This window comes from Acomys minous (genome assembly GCF_964271855.1).
Source record: "Acomys minous genome assembly, chromosome: 5".
NCBI lineage: Eukaryota > Metazoa > Chordata > Mammalia > Rodentia > Muridae > Acomys > Acomys minous.
In genome coordinates, this window is record NC_140494.1 from 64,145,576 (window position 1) to 64,164,994 (window position 19,419).

Below are 19,419 nucleotides of genomic sequence, written 5' to 3' on the forward strand. Positions count from 1 at the left end.
ATTTGAATAAGAATGGCACCCATATGGTCATATAGTTGAATATTTAGTCATTGAGGAGTGGCCCTACTTGAGAAGGATCAGGAGGTGTGGCGTTGTTGGAGTAGGTGTGGGCTTTTGGTGGAAGTGTGTCACTGGGGGTGGATTTTGCATTCTCAGAAGCTCAGACAGTCCCAGTGGCTCTCTCACCTTTCTGCTGTCTGTGAATGCTGACACAGAACCCTCAGCTTCTCCAGAACTATGTCTGTCTGTGAGCTACATGCTAACTGCCATGCTGATAATGAACTAAACCTCTGAAACTGTAAGCAAGCCCCAATTAGATGATTTATTTCATAAGAGTTTCTGTGGCTGTGGTGTCTCTTCAGAGCAATAGAACACCGACTAACATAGTCATTTTTTTTCCTTTTTAAGATTCTGAAGCTTTGTTAGTAGGCTCATAAGCATTTATAAGTATTGTATCTTCTGAATGCATTAATCTTTCTAATATGCCTCCTCTTTTCCCTTGATGATATTCCTAGTCCCAGAGGTTAGTTCAGTATATGGTTTTGGCTGTTTCCTTTTACTATCTTTGTGTTTTTATATGGAAAGGAGTTTCTTATGCACAACATATCATTGGGACTCGGTCAGTGGCTGTCCTTGAGTTGGATTGGCTCAGTAAGACAGATGATCCATTTTGCCACATTTTTTACTACTGATCTACCTGTTTCTTACTCTGTTTTGGCCTTTTCATTTTTTCCTTTGGATTAATTAAATTTTTTTCTTAATAGTCCATCTTATCTCCTGGCTTACTGGACTTCACTATTCATATCTTTCTGGGTATGATAAGCAACATATGCATATGATGATTAAAATCAACACTTAAGAGGTGATATCTTTTCACATTTAAAACACAGATTGTAAGGGGGAAAATTAAGAAATTATTGCACAATCCTAAGTAAAATAGACTTGCTATAGTTTAACTGTACCTTATGATAATCAAAGATAATGTGATTGCTTGATAAAATTGATATGTAGAATCTGGTTTCAAAGTATACTAATTTTCAAGATGGATACTTTAAGAAATACATTCATTGTTGGCCTATAACCCCATCACTGAGCAAGCAGAGGCAGAGGAACTCTTGAGCTCAAGGCCAGCCTGAATCTATGGAGCAAGATCCAAGACAGTCAGGGGTACAAAAATCCCTGTCAAGAAAGAGAAGGAGGAAGAGAGAGAGAGAGAGAGAGAGAGAGAGAGAGATGTTTAAATAGGCTTTAGATTAAAATACATTAGACAATGGAATGCACTATAGGTAGTATTAAGGAGCTGTGCGAAGAATGCGGCCAAGACACATGGCACAAGACTAGAGGATTATCAGGTCATTAGCCATTAATATGGCCTTTATTTTCTATCTTATTAAATTAAAATTCTTCATGAGACTTTTATAAGGAATGAGTCAATACCATACTAGAATTATAAGTTAATACTATATAATACCATAAATATAACAGTAATTTAAGTTTAAATTGCTGTCCTTTTTTATACTGTTACAACTAGCAGAACATCTGTTCACTTAAGAAAAAGAGAATATCATCTTCACAAATGTACACAGGGTCGCTGTACAAGCTCACCTTGGCGTGGGGCAGATGAATATTGAAGTTGCAGAATTGATGTTTAGAAATGTTTGTTGGAAATTAGAGACCTAGGCACTACATGTTCAAGATTCACAAATATAAAACAAAAAAAACCCTATCATATTTATTGTTGTTTTAAAAAAGTCTAAAGACTCTCATCCATTATATTAATAAAATTGATATATGATATAGACTTAGTGCTCCTCCTCCATATCCATCCAGTGTTATTCATGCAAGATCTTCCAGATGAATTTCTGGTTGCTCTTTGTATTTGACCTTAGCTTCTCTTCAAATAACAAAATTATGGATAATAATATACATTGAAGAAGACGTATCAAGTCAATTTCAGAGTAAATGGCCCAGCAAGTTAAAGTCTGAAGGGTGCATAAAGATTCAGTTCCAATGACCACAGCTCTACCTTTGAATCCAGGCTATTACTATGTCACGGCAAAGACACCAGCCATCCTCACGCTGGCAGAGTACTGAGATTGCTTGTGACTTCCCAAGACACAAGACTCAGCCTCCGCACCCATTCTTCCAAGAATGCTGCTTCTGGCAGCAAGTTTCTTGGATTCTTGATAATCTGATAACCTGGTTGTCACATGATCACAGAAGCAACACCATAGTAGTAGGAAAGCATGAATGTTATTGTCCATTATGAACCAAAAATGACTCCTGGGTAAGGATATAAAAAGGAGGGCTTCCTTTTGTGACTGATTTCTAGGACATAAGAAAGGTGGTTGGTGCTGCTACCATGCTCCATGAGAAGAGAAAAAACTGGAGTGAAGTTTGTTTTTATCTTTCCAGTATGGAAGTCTGAATCCTAATGTTTTTTTTTTCCTGTGTGTGAAGCCCTTCTAGCAATCATGGTGGACTTTCCTCCCCCTGACTTCATAATTCATCTGTCTACAACAATCTTTAATCATCATTGGATATTGGATGTCACTATTGATACTTAATTATGGTTATCAATTATCCTCTATCCTTGTTTCTTACTCTCCATCTAAAACGCTCCCTGTATACACTTGATTTTTACACCAGAGTGAAATCCTTCAAAACCAAAACAAACATTTTAAAAGGTAATTTCTAAATATGTGGGGTCAATACAGCATCAAGCTATATAAACACCAAATATTTTATACATATCAGTCAGTCAAAATTGTTTGCACAGTCAACACTACAGAAGTGAAATAGCTACTTGTATTAAAAGTAATCATTTTTGCGTATTGCGCCAGACGAGGTCACTTTACACAGGATCCTCAGGCCTGCTCCCTGTCACTGAATTCTACTGTGATGTCTCAGGAGTAGAGGTGTTGCTGAAGATTAGCTGTGCTCTCTCTTTACCAAATCTGGTTCCTCCTCTCACGGTAATAAGGCTATGATCTCAGAGGCCTACGTGAAACCTTAGGAATATCACAATTGGCTGTGAAAGACAACCTTCCTATCACCTCTGTGACCTCATTATACTTCTTGGCACACAGTCTGGTATGTGCACGGATAATGACACCATAACAAATTTTTTTAAAAATCTGCTCAGCCATTTTGAGCACTTGGGGCTGTTGCACTTCTTAGAATATTTACCTTTCCCCTAGTTTCTTCTCCTTTCCTTGTCATTGTCCTCTCTCAATCTCCCTCACTTTCTTGTTCTTCCAGATCCCAACTGAGCCTATATCCAAGTTATGACCTTCATTTTCTCCATTCATTTTGGTGACCTAGTCCAATTTTTAGTTGCTTTGTTTTTTCTGTGGATGTGTCAAAAATTCACACCATCTACTTCAGTCTTCATACCAGAAACCCCTGTCTATAACTGAAGTAAATTCCATTGCTTTATTGATATCTTGAATTTAAGTGTCCCAAACTCCTTCAGACCTGCCCTTCCCTGTGTCCATCAGCATATGTAATTATCTCATCAACTTCTGTCTTTTCCTTCAGTCTGCCTTCAACTTTTTCTGTCCTTCAAGCCACACAGTCTTCAGGTTGTACCGTGTTGAGTGAATTACTGTTTTTAGAAATAAACAGCCTCTCTCAGAACTGCTTTAATTTCCATTTTCATTCCAACGCTAGTGTCCTGGAGTGCTGTGCAGACCCTTAAAACAGTGATCAAGTACGGCTTTGAGATGAGCACTATCCCAAGCATCCCTGCTCTGCCCATTCAGACTTCCTCCTCACACATTAGCTCACCTCAGTCTCCAGCATGGACCTAATGTAAGAGGAAAAGATACGCAGTTCCAGCCCTACATTCACCAGCAAGATCCCCCGCTTTCCCTGTCTTTTCACTAGCTGGCTTTGTGACCCAGTAATGTACCTTGTAACCAGCTCCCTTACTATAACTCTTTACTTTGATAATCCCCGCTACCCAAGAATTTGAACATGCCATCACTAAAGGCTTGTCTGGTGACTAGACCTCGGTTGCTGAATCTACTGTCTCTCAGTGCATCTTCAGTACCAGCCTCTGGAGTGCTGCTGGTTCTGCTCTTGCTTCCTTCTCCTAAATCCCTAAGTTCCACCCTCTGTGACGCTGCCCACCTCACTCAGGGCACAGAAGACTCTGACCTCAGCACATCTCCCACTCAACAGATAGCATTTCTGGAAATACAATAAAAATCTACTTTTAAGAATCAATGTAATGATGGGGAGAAATTACACATATTACAAAATAAGAGTTATACTCAAATTACTTTTCCTTGATGTGGAAAACAATTGATTCTCTCTAGTTGTGACTATGTGATGCTCAACCTCACAGGGGGGAAAAGAGAAGTTAAAGCCTTCCAAATTAATCACTTGTTTCTCACCTGACAGCCCCAAATTAATCTCATTAATTTTCATTTATCACACTTATTAAACCAATCAGTTGTTTGTATTTTTTGGAAGACTGACTAAAACCTTAAATGTGAAAGATTATTCTCATTTTTGACATATGCTTTTGACTTAATCCGCCAGCAAATGACTGGGTCTTGATTAAAAAACAAAAGTTTTCTTTTCATCAAAGATAATGAATATGTGTCACACACCAAGTACTTCTAGAATCAAACAAATGATTAAATGGCCCAGAGATGCAACTTAATGTGGATACTTCATTTGATACAATTGGTACAATGAAATATATTTTTAAATATTAGACTTCTCTTTTCTGGTAAAAAAAAAAAAACTGAGGTGAATCCTTATACAATGGAAAATCCAACATTATCATGCTTTAGTTTTTAAAATTTTATTTATTTATTCACTTTACACCCTAGTCATAGCCCCATCCCTCCTCACCTCCCAGCCCTGCCTCCCTCCTTCTCTTAATCCCCCTCCCCTACTCCTCAGAAGAGGGAAGCCCCACTTCTTGCTAGCTTTTCGATCACACTTTAATTTTAATGTCTCTTTGGGCAAGTCTATAAGTTCATTTTCTTTGAATCCTTCTTTCTTAGCTCACCCCAGAGACCATAAGTTAAAGAGGTGGATTATCATACTTTGGTATTTTGGTACAGGGTTCCAGATGCTAAATGTGAAAATCCTGTTACCCTGATGCCTCCTAGGAGTAAAGAGGTTAAACATTCATCAAGAAGTCTATATATTTGCTGGATCCTTTTCCTTAGCTCATAGATGAGCTCATGGCAAAGCCATTAAAAGTGACAGTTCCCAGTCAAGGGCTGAAAATTGGCTGCCAACTAGCAACTCTCCCATGCACATGAATTTCTTCTTCCAAGATTACCAACAGATCCACAAGGAGAGCAATTGAAAGACTAAATTACACGCAATTTCCTGCAAAGCAGTCGTAGCGGGTCTCTCCTTTTCCAATGCAACATGCTCACTGCTGGGCACTGCTCGCCATTAAGTCTGATGGAATCACGCCCCGAAGATTTGCCGTGCAGTGAACCATTAACCCAATAACAACACACGGCAACCTTCTAACCCAGAATAACAACACTGGGAAAAGAGCTTTCATAAAGAGAAGAGACTGAGACATAGACAATATATATTGATATGTATGTATCATATATATATATATGTATATATATATATACATATACATATATAAACTACAAAAACCTATCAGCTGTCTCTTCTGCCCTTGAGCCACCTGTAGCAGTGGTACTTAGCCACAGTGGTTTTGTTTCCGGTTATCCAAAAGCATGAGGAGACATTCTGGTTGTTTCAACACAAAGGGGATGCTGCTAGTATATTATAGGTAGAAGGCTAGGGATACCATTAGGCATCCCATAATGCGCCAAAGAGCCTTTGCAATAAAAAGTTAGATGGAACCAAGTAGAGACAGCTTTCTCTAGTGCGAACCTTACAGACAGATAACTCCCAGAGTCCTCCAGCACTTTGAATTAGTCCTCTTCACAAGCAAAACTCTCACCCTAATGCTCACACAGCTTATCTGACATATGTTCTTTACTGCGCTTTTCTACACTGAAGTTGTCTGTCTGCACACAGCAACAGAAAACTCTCACATACAAGGAATCACTTTTTACTTTGATTAAAAATCAGTAGAATACATGGCTTGGTACTCGTGTATGTGTGTGTGTGTGTGTGTGTGTGTGTGTGTGTGTGTGTGTGTGTTGTGTTGCTATTGTTGTTATTGCTCTTCTTACTTCATAATGTCTTTTTATTCTGGCTGATTTCTAGGTAACAAATCTTTCAGGCTAACATGGAACCACTGAGTTCCATCTCTGCTCTAAAAGCTCCCATGTGGAACACATCTTGTAGGAGAATATTTATCTAGCAATTTTAAATGTCATTAAGTACACCGAGCACCTACTGGACACGTGACAATGTAGTTCATGATCATTTGTGGCTATGAATAGACAAGGATTGGGAGAAATATTCCTTTTAAAGCAGGCAAGGAGGGGAAAGGAAGTTAATCCTATCAAGTGTTTCCAGTGACTCGCTTCCTCCTCTGAAGAACTGATCATTTGGTAGGTAATTACTGAACATCTGTTATCCATCATATTAGGACAAGCACTTGGATATAAAACAGTGTACAAGCATTATCTGGATCTTTGCTTATGATGTTCCTAATACAGCAAGGAGAGACAGGAAGAAAAATCCCCATTATCACAAAGTATGATAAATGCTATGGTGAACTGCACAGGGCACCGTCTGGTAAAACAGCAGTTTAGTCCTGAGTGAGATGTGAGCTGCTAGAGGAAATTACCAGCAAATGCCAAGGGTGAAAGCAGAACCTCAAACACGTGCAACCATTAAACAATACTTCACAATGTATTGTCTGAATGTAATGCACGTCTGGCTTGCTTGGGAGCTTGTTAAGATTTGACTAATTGGTCTTGGGTGAAGCATGAGATTCTCTGCTTCTAAAATCTCCCCTGTGTTGTGAGTGCCACTGTCCCAACTCTCGGAACAGTGAGCTATCCAGATACTTCTCACTTCTCAGCTAATCAGCTGCCTGTGTGTTTGTCTTCTCTCCTTGAATCTTGTCTCTTGTGCTTTCTCATTTTCAGTGCCTACCCTTTCTTGGACCTATAAATGCCAGCATACATAGACACACATCAACACAGATAGTTGCATGCACACACAGACATACAAACATACATGAACAGAGGTAGCAGCATGCACACATGGATAAATAGAAAGATTTCTGCATATGTGACCTATGTTATATCTATATGAGGGGCTTTTAAGTTTGGATGGTATTATATTTTTTATGATTTGTTATTTCTTTGAATATTAAATCAAAAATAAGAACTGGGTTGATCATTTTCTTCTGATAAAATGTCAATATGTTTCTATATTAAACTTTTTTTTGACAAACTTTATCAGTTCATTTCTGAATATTCAGAAAATCTCTGGCAGTGATTTTGTATCTCCTAAAGAAGAAGCTAAACTCAAGTCCATAAACCTCAGAACAAGATGGAGTGTCCATCCCCCTGATGCTTAAGACCACCACACTGCTTCATCTTTCAGATATTTTTATTTCCTGGTTCATAACGATCAGCCTTCCAGATTCCATGAGTCAGGGAGAAGGATGAATCAATGATGACTAAATATTAAGAAAGGTGCAGGGTGAAGGTTTGTCTGTGGAAGAAATGTAACACCTAGAGAGAAAAAAATACCACATTTTATCAATAATTGGCCTTGACTGTTTGGGCATAGCTCAGAGGGGAATTCAAAAGGGACCTGAAGGCAAGGGGATGGTTTGGAGAAGAACAAGAAAAGAGAACCACCCAGTTCCCTGTGGCATTCTGCTCCAAGGTCCTGGACAGCTTAGAAGGGTCTGGACCTAACAGAGACATATGCTCTATTTATGACAAAACCTATTGAAAACAGCAAGGTGGATGGTTCCCCCCACCCCCCCAATCTTGGCCCTGGAATTACCTGATGAAATTAACAGAAAGAGTATGTTCTGTTATTTTTGGAAGTGATCCAGTGTTCATGAGGTCCCCTTAATGTGGACCACTCTCCACAGCACCAGCCACATTTGGCTTCTTCCTCCATCTTGAACACACTAAATCTTTTTCCACTTATTCTTGCTCTTGGTATCTCAGTGCCTGTTAAGTGTCATGATCAAGTCTCAACTGAGAAACTATCTCCTTAAATAAATTATTGTATCCTATGTGTCTAACTCATCCAATCCTTTGTTCTTTGTCTCTATGACATGAGAAACTGTGTTTACATCTTAGTGTTTATAACAAACTCGAAGCTTTTTAAAATTATTTTCTATCCCACCAATAGATACTAACACCAATCTATCTTGCTTATTAATGCATTCCCCAACAAAGCACAGTGGCTGGCATGTGAGAGAGATCCAATAGCTATTACATGTAATAGTCTCTTTTTCTCTCTGTGCATATCAGTTTTTTCATCTATCAATGCTAAAACTATGGTGATTATAAAATAAATTTACTGGTAAATACAAAGAATGGTTCACTAAAGAAACGATTGGGAAGCATTAGCTTGTACTATCACTTTGTATCAGTGTTTCTACATATCACATGGGGCCTGAGTTCTTACCACATAAATGGCTTTCACCAAATATGGGGAAAGAATGAATAAGAATTACACTGAAAGGCCGTAATCACCCATGGCTACGATAAAATTTTAGTATTACACAAAGAAAACATCAGTGCCAGTGGATCCAGGGTAGTATGTGTAGATAAACGGTTGGGAGCCCTTCCCCTTTCTCGTTCCTGTGCGCTGTGTGTCACAGTGCCAATCAAGTCTCTCCAGCGCAGGAAGGCTCTCCTTATGCACATGGGGCTTCAGACTCTTACTGTGAGTACCAGTTCTTCTCATGTCCAGAGCTGTCACCAACAACTTGTCCTCTACTCTAGCTTCTGAAGGGTCCTCAAGTCCAGGGGAGCTTAGAGCGGAACACCGCCTCTGCCAAACATTGTGTTCTTATGACAGGAAGCACCAACTGCGTGACGTACAGCAGCCGTTGAAGGAGAAGCGGAGGAGATTCCACCGCCCATTTGGTGAACATGCTCAGTGAGAGAAAGAGATGGATCCTACCAATCAGCCTGGCTTCCCCCTTCTTTAAGAGTTAGTATATTAAGATGCTGAAGGTTTTGTTTGTTTTGTTTTTAATAGCATGTCTTCCACTGTCTTTTTGTACTAAGCCTTTCTGTTGCAGGCAGGGCAGAGTCTGGGGTAGCCTTGGATGTCTGTAGCTACAGAGCAGCTCTGATTGCTTAGGCCTAGAGTGAATGGTCTGGAGAAAGGAGGGGAGAACTTTGCTAAAGCTAAACCCACATCAATAAATCACCTGAGTCAATACAAAGCACCCTGGTGTGTTTTTCATAAGAACAAAACAAACCTGGAAACACATAAACAGTCTAGTTATTAAATTCTTAGATTTGAGGGTCAGAAGGCCTCTGAAGTCCAGCTGCTTATTTTTGTCTTGTATGTCAGCACTATTTATTTTTCTTTTATGAATAATGAAAACCTAAAATAGCACACATTACCCTTAATCATGTTTGTCTCCTTGAACTACAAGCCTCTGATTCTATCATGCACACAGAACACCACTTCTTGACAACAGCTGGTTTGTTTTTCCTCATCAAAGGTGTGCTTGGGGGCTTGGGGTTTTTTCCTTTGCCTTCCTTCGTGTCTTGCATTCTCTTCCCCTGTCCTTGGGATTTGAGCTGTAGCCCCAGAAAACAGCATGCTCCTCTTGCTTTCCAGTCTTGCAGCAGGAAGAATAAGTTCTGTCAGACAATTGGGTACATGCAGACTGTTTGCTAAATCCCAGAACATGGGTACCAAGCCGGTCTATCACAAGCTGACTCTGCACAGCACTGCCTTGATGCTTGAGGATACTTTGTCCCATCAATCTGATATGACACGCAGACATTCCCACAACAGTTATTCTCAAATATACACGTTATAAGGTGTTGGGTAATTATTGCACTGGGATTAATATGTAAAGTATTTGTCACAGATGCAAACAGAGAGAAACACATCAAATTAGGACATTAGATAATGTCCCCAGTGCTTCTCCCCAGTGTTGCATTGTCTTTGAACAATCTAAATGACTGAATTTTGTAACACACACTAATAAATACTCAATCAAATCCCTTATTAGGCCGCATTTCTGAATTTCCTTTCATATACACTATTGTGAAATGAATTCCTTTAATCCCTTTCTGTTTCTTAGTCTCCTCCCAGGGACTCAGTGGTCTCATGTGTTAGAAGATGACAAGATCTGCCTTTTCTTCTGTATTAGTCCTTGTCTCCTCACAGAGTTGTGGGATTACCTTAGGAAAAGGACCTGGCTACACTTGTTTGAATTGGAAAATGGCCGTGGTGATGGGCTCTTCTGGTGTTTGCTCTGAATAATGTTCTTATTATATAGTCTACTTGCCTTTTTTTTTTTTTTTAGTGAACCCTCCCCTAAAACTGAGACATTTCTTATTTCAGCCTCACATTTATATTAAAAGATTTTTTGTCCTTATTATCAGTCCTTAATCACTGAAGGGCATATCTCCCAGTGCCCAGTGTCAAAGAGATTGATAATGTCTGTACCTGCAACACACTTTTTAGAGCTCAGATAGATACAAACACATCTCATCAGATAGTATTCTTAAGGAAGTCCTTTTCTTTCTTTCAACATTCATTCATTCATTCACTTTTGTGCACATGTGAAGGTCAAAAGACAGTTTGCTAGAGTCAGTTTTCTTCTTGTCCTCTGTGGGATCTGGAGATCAAACTCAGATTTTCAGGCTTAGCAGCAAGCATTGCTACCCAATGAGCCATCTCTTTGGTCTGCCCTCCCCTGTCCTCTCTGTGCCTCCCTTCCCTTTCTCTTTATCTCTGTCTCTGTCTCTTTCTGTCTCTTTAGCTCTCTTATTCTCTCTCTCTCTCTCTCTCTCTCTCTCTCTCTCTCTCTCTCTCTCTCTCTCTCTCTTTCTCTCTCTCTCTCTCTCTCTCTCTCTCTGAGCCATTTTGTTTTATGAGGATATCAATTCTATCTTTTTCTCTGGCAGGATCTGTCTAGACTGGATTGCAAATATGGTCACATATATGTAGCGCTTGGTATATTTAGAAAAACAACAAACAAGCAAGCAAACAAAAAACAGTAAGTCCTGAAAAAAATCTCTGAGAAAATTTATTTTTACTAATGATATAAGGTTCAGATGGACACAAAACAAAATAAAGATTTAATAAGAGAAAACCGTACTTATTTGTTGGACCAAACTGGTTAGAGTTTATGGTTACTTTGGAAGTTAACACTCAACCATAGATTATTGCAAATAATTAAAGCCGGATCCCCAGTTATGAGTTATTTATGTTTGTACTTACAGAGTACAGGTGGTAAGTGAGTGAGCCTGAGAATAGTATGGGAGTCGCAATTCCCAAGGGAGATAGAAAGGCTTGTTGGGAGTGCGCTCATTTTCAGGCATGGAGTAATTAATGTAATAAGAAAGAGTTGTGGAATTTTGTTTTGGTTTTGTTTGCTTGTATTTGCTTTAATTTGAGACAGCTTCTCCCTACTCCCTAAATTACACTGGCTGCCATGGAACTCACTATGTTGACCAAACCTTGAACTCACAGAGATCCTCCTGCCTCTGCCTACTGAGTTTTAGATTAAAGCTGTATATCACCATGCCCAATCCAGGAAATAACAGCATCAACTTTTAGTTTGAGGTTTTTGTTCGTTTGTTTGCTTGCTTGTTTGCTGTTTTTTGTGCATACCTTGGATAAAACAGTTCAAATCAAATGAATAAATATATATTTAACACCTGCAGTGTGAACAGAGATATGCTAAGGTAGAATGCTAAAGATAATGCTAATGTGTAAGGAATAAGAATAAACACGATTGTCTCTGCCTGCAGTAAATTCATGCCCAGTAAACTTTTGAATATGTTCAAAAGTGTAGTTGTATCTTTATAAGGGACTTGAAACAAGAAGTTCTGGCAAATTCTGGTGGGAGATGATCATTTCACTTTTCTAATATTTATTTCTAAAAGTCAATGGAATTTGAGCTGTTGGCAGTTTACCCTGACTAGATAAAGGTTCTTGCTCTAATTTTTCCCCTTTCAATAATAAATTCAGGCAATGGTGTCATGACTATGTATTGAAAAGGCTTTGAAATTCGTAGTGAATTTTCAATATGCTGAAAAGTATCAATTTTTTGTACTTTACAACATGAAAAGTCATATTTATTTTTAAAATCTCTTTCTTCAAGGGAAATACATGAAAATATTTTAAAGTAGTTATTTTAAAAATTCGCAGCTAGGATACTCAAGAAACAAAAACTCTCTTCCTTGGTTTGGTCAAAGCAAATCTGGAATTTGCTAGAGTAAGCTGTTCTTGAAGTTAAATGTCCTGAGGACACTTATTGATTGAAAAACAATAGGCTGTGTATTTTATACGCCCAGAGAAGTAAGGCCTTGGATGGAGTACAGTAATCACATCGAGTCATGGCCCTCTGAGGTCCAGACAACAGTCTGAAGCCTCATTACAACTCAGTGACAGTATGGTTTGCCCATTGCAAAGGGAGTTTTAAAAGCTCTTTGTCTATTTTGTTCATGGCTTCGCTTTCTCATGAGCAGGAAGGAAAGTGGGAAAAAATTAAATTATCTAACTCTGGGTGTATGTGCTAGTTACTTGCAGTGTATTGGCGGTATTTTATTTCTTAACCTGAATGGTGATTGTGAATGTAATTATTTTATTATTCTAATATTATTGTATATGTTCCTGGTATTGTTATTTCAAAGAAAAATGGTAGCCTATAATAGTCAAAATCAAAGTAGTCATTATTTTCAAATTTAAAATTAGAAAATTGGTTAAGAGGTGACACTTATGACTAAAATGGAAGTCCCCAAGCCCATACAATTTCCAACTTTTCAGAAATAATATTTCAGTAAGAAATCTAAGAAATTCTGTATTTACTGAGAGATGTGTTGAGTCCAGTCACTGAATGTAGAGATTGTTTGTGCTGAGTCCATGAGTAATTCATTTCCAGAAGACCTTTTTCTGAGGTTGACCAATACCAAGACAACTCTTTAGCACACCACCACAGGTCCTGTGCTTTGCTGCAGCTTTTAATACAGTATCTATCACAGGTCCAGGTGAGAAAATTCACAAACGGTTCTTTTTTGTAGATGGTACTTACTAGCTTGATGAGTTTCATTGACCATTCCATTCACACTGACCTTGATCAGTTCTGAATCAAGAACATTCATCAAGCACCTTAATCACATAAACACGTAGTCCCACTTTCCATCTCATGGCCATACAAATTACGTATCCAATTAGTATTTAACATCCCCAAGGAAAAAAATTCGTCTTTAGTCATTGCCAAGCAAAGTTAGAACTAAGAAGATGTCATCTGCTTGAAATGTCTCTTCTCAAGTTTTAGATAAGCAGCCCTATCCAGCCCTAGATGAAGAGACTAGTCAAAGTATCAGCAAAAAGAAGACTTTCCAAACCAGTGAGGGTAACGAAGCAAGGATATTTTTAATATAGCCATGCCTGTGAAGTACAGAACACCACATTGTGAGGCACCTCAAAGCTACTTACAGTTGAATTCTTAACCACTCCCCAGTTGCAAAGCATAAGAATACGTAAGGAATACCACCAGAAATTGGAAAGAATACATGGCAGTGTAGGGGCTACAATACCAAGGGCTCAGTGAAGAGAGTCAGATGTTAGAGGTAGCAGCCAGAAAGGATAAATACAACAAACTCTCATTACTGTACTCATTTGGGGGCCCTTCACTGGTAAAGCCCATTGACAAATGTGAGAACAGTACAGCACTTTCAAAGTTCCCCACTTTTAAATGGGAACAGTGGAGAAATGAAAGATGAAAGAGAGATGTAGAGCAGAAAGCAGATGATAGCTAGAACAAAGAGTTCGTGTTGGAATCAAAATTTCCTAACTCAGCAAACTCAAACACAATCCCACTGCTGCTCAAAAAAAGATAACTGATGAATTAAGCTCGACTGAATGAAAACTTCCTAGTAAGAATAAAGGTCTAGGCATCTACTGTTGAGTCAGAACCCAGTGAGGATGGATCTTAGACCACCCGCTACTTTCAGAATTGGAATCAGACCCAAAAGCTGAACTCAGGAGCAGATGGAGGCCAGTGCCTTCCCTGGGCCAAGTGAATAAATTGTTCCAAACACCCAGACCCACTCTGCATCCTCTTGCTAAACAGTGACACGACTCAGCATATGGCATGCTGGACACTGTGATGTGTGGGACCACAGCCAAAGACAGAATCAGTCCAGTGTAAGAGAAATGGTCTGGTTTTGAGAGTTTAGGAGGCAGCGCTATGAAGCATCTTTCCATGGGAAGAGATTCAGCAGGTTGGAAGAGCAGCAGAGCCCTAGCTACCTTTACCCAGTAAATAAGATAACTGGTCTAGTCATGTGTGTAATAGAGGCAGAGATGCAGCTTTTAATACAATATCTTTCTGTGCTTAAAGCAAATACCCTAAGCCTCCATTACTATGAACCCCGACATTTATGAAGTGAGGAGTTTATCTATTGCGGGCATGAAAATATCATGGAAAGAGAGGAAATGCCAATTAATCTAACATGCACAAAGATAATTACTTCCCAGGACTTTCGAGGACTACGAGAACAAGGATGGGGATGGCCCACCATAATCTAATACACATTATTCTTTCTCCCCTTGAATCTGTGGCTAGTACTATTGTAATTATTATTCCTCTAGTGAACATACCTTGTTGGTATGTGATAACCAGGTTTTTTAAAAAAACACTTTAAAAATGTATAGCTCCTGCATGTGACAAGTACTATTTTCTCCATTCTGGACTAAGAGTTTCAGGAGGGAATCCACATGTCTGCATTTAGAAAAGTGATTCCCCTGGATTCCACTGCTGAAGCCAGCATTACAAAGTTTCTCCACTGTAGTTTGGCAGTTAATGTAAAGATCTGTTCGTGGTGTCTGGATCAGCTTTTTCTTTTCTACCCCATGAACTAGAAGCTTGACCTAGATAACAACACTTGGCTTATATCAAGAGAGGAGAACAGGGTTATCTTTGATCAGAGTATGGAAAATAATTCACTTTACTTGTTCCACTCAGCTATGCAGGAAGAACCAATGACTGAATTACCAGTAGTTGGGTAACCATTCCTCTAAGAATTCATAGGAGAACTTCAAAAGGAGGAAAATAAACTCCTGTAATAGAACAGCACCTTCATATTAACTGCTCTTTGATTAGCAAATAATTGTTGCAAATATGTCTGTCAACCTTTTCCCTGACACTCGGGAGATACTGCTGTCATGAAGCTGACAAGCCTTGGCACAAGCCTGTGCTGCACAAACCTGTGAGGATGGAACGTTTCCAAGGATACTGAAATACAAGATGCATTAATGACTTTTCTATTGCTGTAATGAACACCGTGACCAAGGCATCTTATAGGAGAAAGTTTATTTTGGATAATGGTTCCAATTGCTTGTATCCATGATGGCAGACCAGAGGCATAACAGCTGGAGCTAGAAGCTAAGAATTTACATCTTAAACACAAGCAACATGCAGAGGGAGTGAACTGGAAATCCTATAAGCCTTTAAACTCTCAAAGTCCATCCCCAGTGATACAGTTCCCCCAAGAGGGCCACTCCTCCCAAACTTTCCAAACAGCACCACCAATTGAGGACCAAGTGTTCAAACCCCTGATCCTACAGGAGATATTCCCACTCAAACCATCACACGTGAATAAGGTAACCATTGATAATCCCAGAGAAAAAGATTGTCAATAGTGGAGCCCAGTGCTGTATATATTTAGACCTGGCTGAATATGCAAAGCACAATTTCTGAGGGTTGTTTAGACATAGGGGGCTAAAGTAAAGGATCATTGGGTATTACTTCACTCACTACCCACAGAATAAAATTATCTATGTATTTGTTCTGATAATTCAGATGGCATATTATAGTGTTTGAAATCAATATCCAATAAATAATCCCACAAAATGTAATCTTATTAGTAAGGAAAATGTTTAAGGTGATGGATATCTATTCCCTTCAAACCATAATATCAAAATTAGCCATGTGATGTCCTGGAATTCAATGCAAGTTGCTCCTAGGATATCTTAGTTTTATTTGATATTTGAAAGGAGGGAATCTTTTTTTTTTAACCTAAGACTCTCTCCCATACAGAAATACAGTTACATTAAGATAAATTTGAGTTTTTTTCTTGTAATATGAAACATAAAATTTCAAGCATACCATGGATGACATACTCTTCATATGTAGCCACCAGAACTACTTGGGTTAAGAAATCTAAAATATTGTGGTAAAATCAACCTCATGTCATAGCAGAAAAAAAATGTCAGTAGGATGAACACGCAAAGTCTTTTCAAAACTTGGAAACAAGACACAAAAATAAATGGAAGCAAGTAAGACTCACATTAATTTGGGGGCGCAGCAGACATTACTCAATATTGAATGAGTTTCCAGCAGCACAGTCGGTTCTGAGCTAAATATAAAGCTGCGTGGCCTCCGCTCTCACTGCAAGTCCTCTGATTACTAATTAAACTAGATTAAGTGTTGCTAAAGTAAAAGCGCTACTGGGTTTCTGATTTGTCTCTTTATATTGCCGCACTTTCATAACTGAGCTTGCTCATGAATTGTCCTAATTGTTTGCTGTACAATTAGGTACACTGGATTGTTTATCGTGTTTTGGAAGCACACAACCTAAAGATTCTTGTCATTCCTTATGATTCACAACCAAGCTGTGATCAGTTATATACTGAATGTTACACTGAGTGTCACCAAAGTAACCTTGTGTATAGTGAGAAGTATGAGGCCGAAGAAAGGCCATGCCTATATGCTAGCTGATACGGAGCTGGTGGTGGAGAACACAGCTGTTGATTGATGGGCCACGGATTTTATTTTACCACTTAGCTATCCCATTTTCATTCTGAGTAGATTATACACATGAAATTTTGGGTGTTTTGTAGAGTCGACAGGTAGAAAGAAGTAACCATTTTGAAAAAATAAAATAATGTTCAAAAGGTGGGGTTTGTGAGATGAAATGAAAGATGTAGCTATCCATCAAGTACCCCACTATTTCATGTTCTGTTCAATGTCTTGAGTCGTACAAAAATCTGTACCATCAGTTATTCTAAGGAGTCATGGTAATATAAAAGGACATTAAACATATTATTCAACAAGGCCAGGTAAAGTAAAACACACTTTTCCTCCCAGAACTCATGAGGCAAAGGAAGGTATATCTTTTCCAGTTCTAGGTCAACCTGTTCTACATAGCCAATTTTGGGTCAGCTAGGGCTACTGCATGAGACCTCATCTCAAAAGAAAGTGATTTAAAATAATAAGTACCTGAATTATTAGAGTCACAAGCAGAATAGATTATTTAAGGGGTTTCATGAAACACAGTGTTTCCTTTCTAATGGAATAGCATAGTAAGCCATGCTCTCAGGCAAGTCTCCAGAGTATCAGAAGAGCTGGGAATCTGGGTAAACAGAAGATAGAATTTCTGATTCATGCTCATTATAAACATATTTGTAACGTTTTAAATTCACACAGGCTTGATGGCTTATCTCTTTATTGCCTAAGCCATCTCCCTGTCCCCATTATGAGTTTTATGTGGACTCTTTTCTATATCCATTCAACAAGAATTAACTTCTGGATGGGAATTGACTAGAAGACCCAACACTGAAAAGATATAAGAAAACTCAGTCATGTCCCTAAAATAAAATTCTGTGAGTTGGAGCTGTTAGGTTTACCTAATTCTTTCTTAGGCCCAAATACACATCTTTTAGAGTCACTTGGCCATTATAAAATCCTAATGTGAGATCTAGATGATGACTCAATAACCCCTCAGTGAAAATCCAATGTTTCCCACCTTTTCAAAGTTGCCTCGGTCAGATCCCATAGGAAATGAGAGTATAACAACCACCTTTTCCTTAAGGAACTAGAGGGTAAGGAGATTCCAAGGAACCAAATTCCTGTCCCTGGCTCCTTGCCCTGATGAGAAACAGTCAGGCTATGCTGGACTTCTGCCAACCTGCCCTGTTTAGCAATCTAATCCAGATGCTTCCCTGTGACAGAATGCACCTCAAATTCTTAGAAGAAATGATCATTTAGGGTGTATATTATCTGACAATAAGCAGAAACATGGGACCCAAATATAAAATGACAAGATTTCTGCATTGTTCGTCTTTCCCCAGTCCTTATTTTCCTCCAATTTTTTCTACATTGTCCTTACAACTATGTCTTTCAGGAGCATTTTCTGCAACCACATACGGCTGAAACACTCCACTGTATAAAGCTTAATGCAACAAGAATTCTAGAGTTCATGGTGCAGACCAGGGACTCTTCCCCACTATGGTCCTCCTGCTCTTTCCATCAAATCAAGCCCAGAAGTAGACTGTTGGTACAAGTCTGTTCTCCCACTAGATCAGAACACACTGCCAGAACAGTATCTGATCTCTGAATTTCTATTTTTTTTTCCTGGTCACACATAAATCGAAAAATATGTTTACTAGGAGGTCTCCAAATGCTAAGCAGAATGTGTCAAATTCTTTCCCACTTAACTGTTATTTGTTTATGCTTTTTATGCAATTTATTCTAGGTCTCACGCTGCCCAATTCTTAATTGCTTCTTTTTTGAAAATTGTGTTGTGGATCATATTTGGCTAATTAGAGAGTAAGGAATTTGGGGGTAGGTTAGGGCCTGTGAATTATATTTCTTACCATAGTTGGGATGGCCTATAGAACACTATAGTGTTTAGAAGATGCTTAAAAACACAGGTTGGTAGAAAACAGATGGGCAGAAAGTTTAAATATATTCACAAGCTAGTTCCAGCTGATTGCAAATAAAATATTCAAGCTCAAATGAATCAGGTGCCTTTAAAAATATTTTAGAAGGCAAAACAATAAGATCACTTGTCCCAATTGCTCATTAATAAAACAACTTTGCTATATCAGCATACTGTTCCTTTAAGTACTTTCTATCATTTCTAATATCGATTATAAAAGGATAAATAATCTAGATTCTCCAAGATGTAGGTAGTTTTACAATGCACAGAATGGTGCTCTTTCAGTCTTGATCTTAGTGCTGTTTTTATGTGTTCGCTGAAACTTACATATTGTAGTCTTTGATGGTAGAGACAACAAAAAGATATACACGGCTGTTTTTCTGCACTTAGGAATTCACTTCTAAATAAACACCACCAGTCATTTGATCAACCTGCCCCTTTACCACAACTTCCTTCTCCCTATCCATCATGCCTACACATCTTCTTTTTCTCAGTCCTGGAAACACCTCTGAAGCACGACCTGCAGCTCAATGAGAAGCATGCTGATAAGGGTGAAGGTAAGAGGGTAGACTTGGCATTGTTGGTAGGAGCAGCTGGCATCCTAGCTCCA

At 38.7% G+C, this 19,419-nt stretch overlaps 1 protein-coding gene and 1 long non-coding RNA gene across 2 annotated transcripts in view; both read right to left on the reverse strand.

Moving 5' to 3' along the window:
* The window catches only part of PLCXD3 (phosphatidylinositol specific phospholipase C X domain containing 3), a 162,717-nt gene that overhangs the window by 68,992 nt on the left and 74,306 nt on the right, over positions 1 to 19,419 (reverse strand). The window lies entirely within an intron of this gene.
* On the reverse strand, positions 7,495 to 8,985 carry LOC311597259. Its single transcript, XR_014779153.1, has 3 exons — positions 8,829 to 8,985; positions 7,933 to 8,105; positions 7,495 to 7,652 (listed from the first exon to the last, which is right to left on the reverse strand). It is a non-coding gene; the product is annotated as an uncharacterized lncRNA (long non-coding RNA).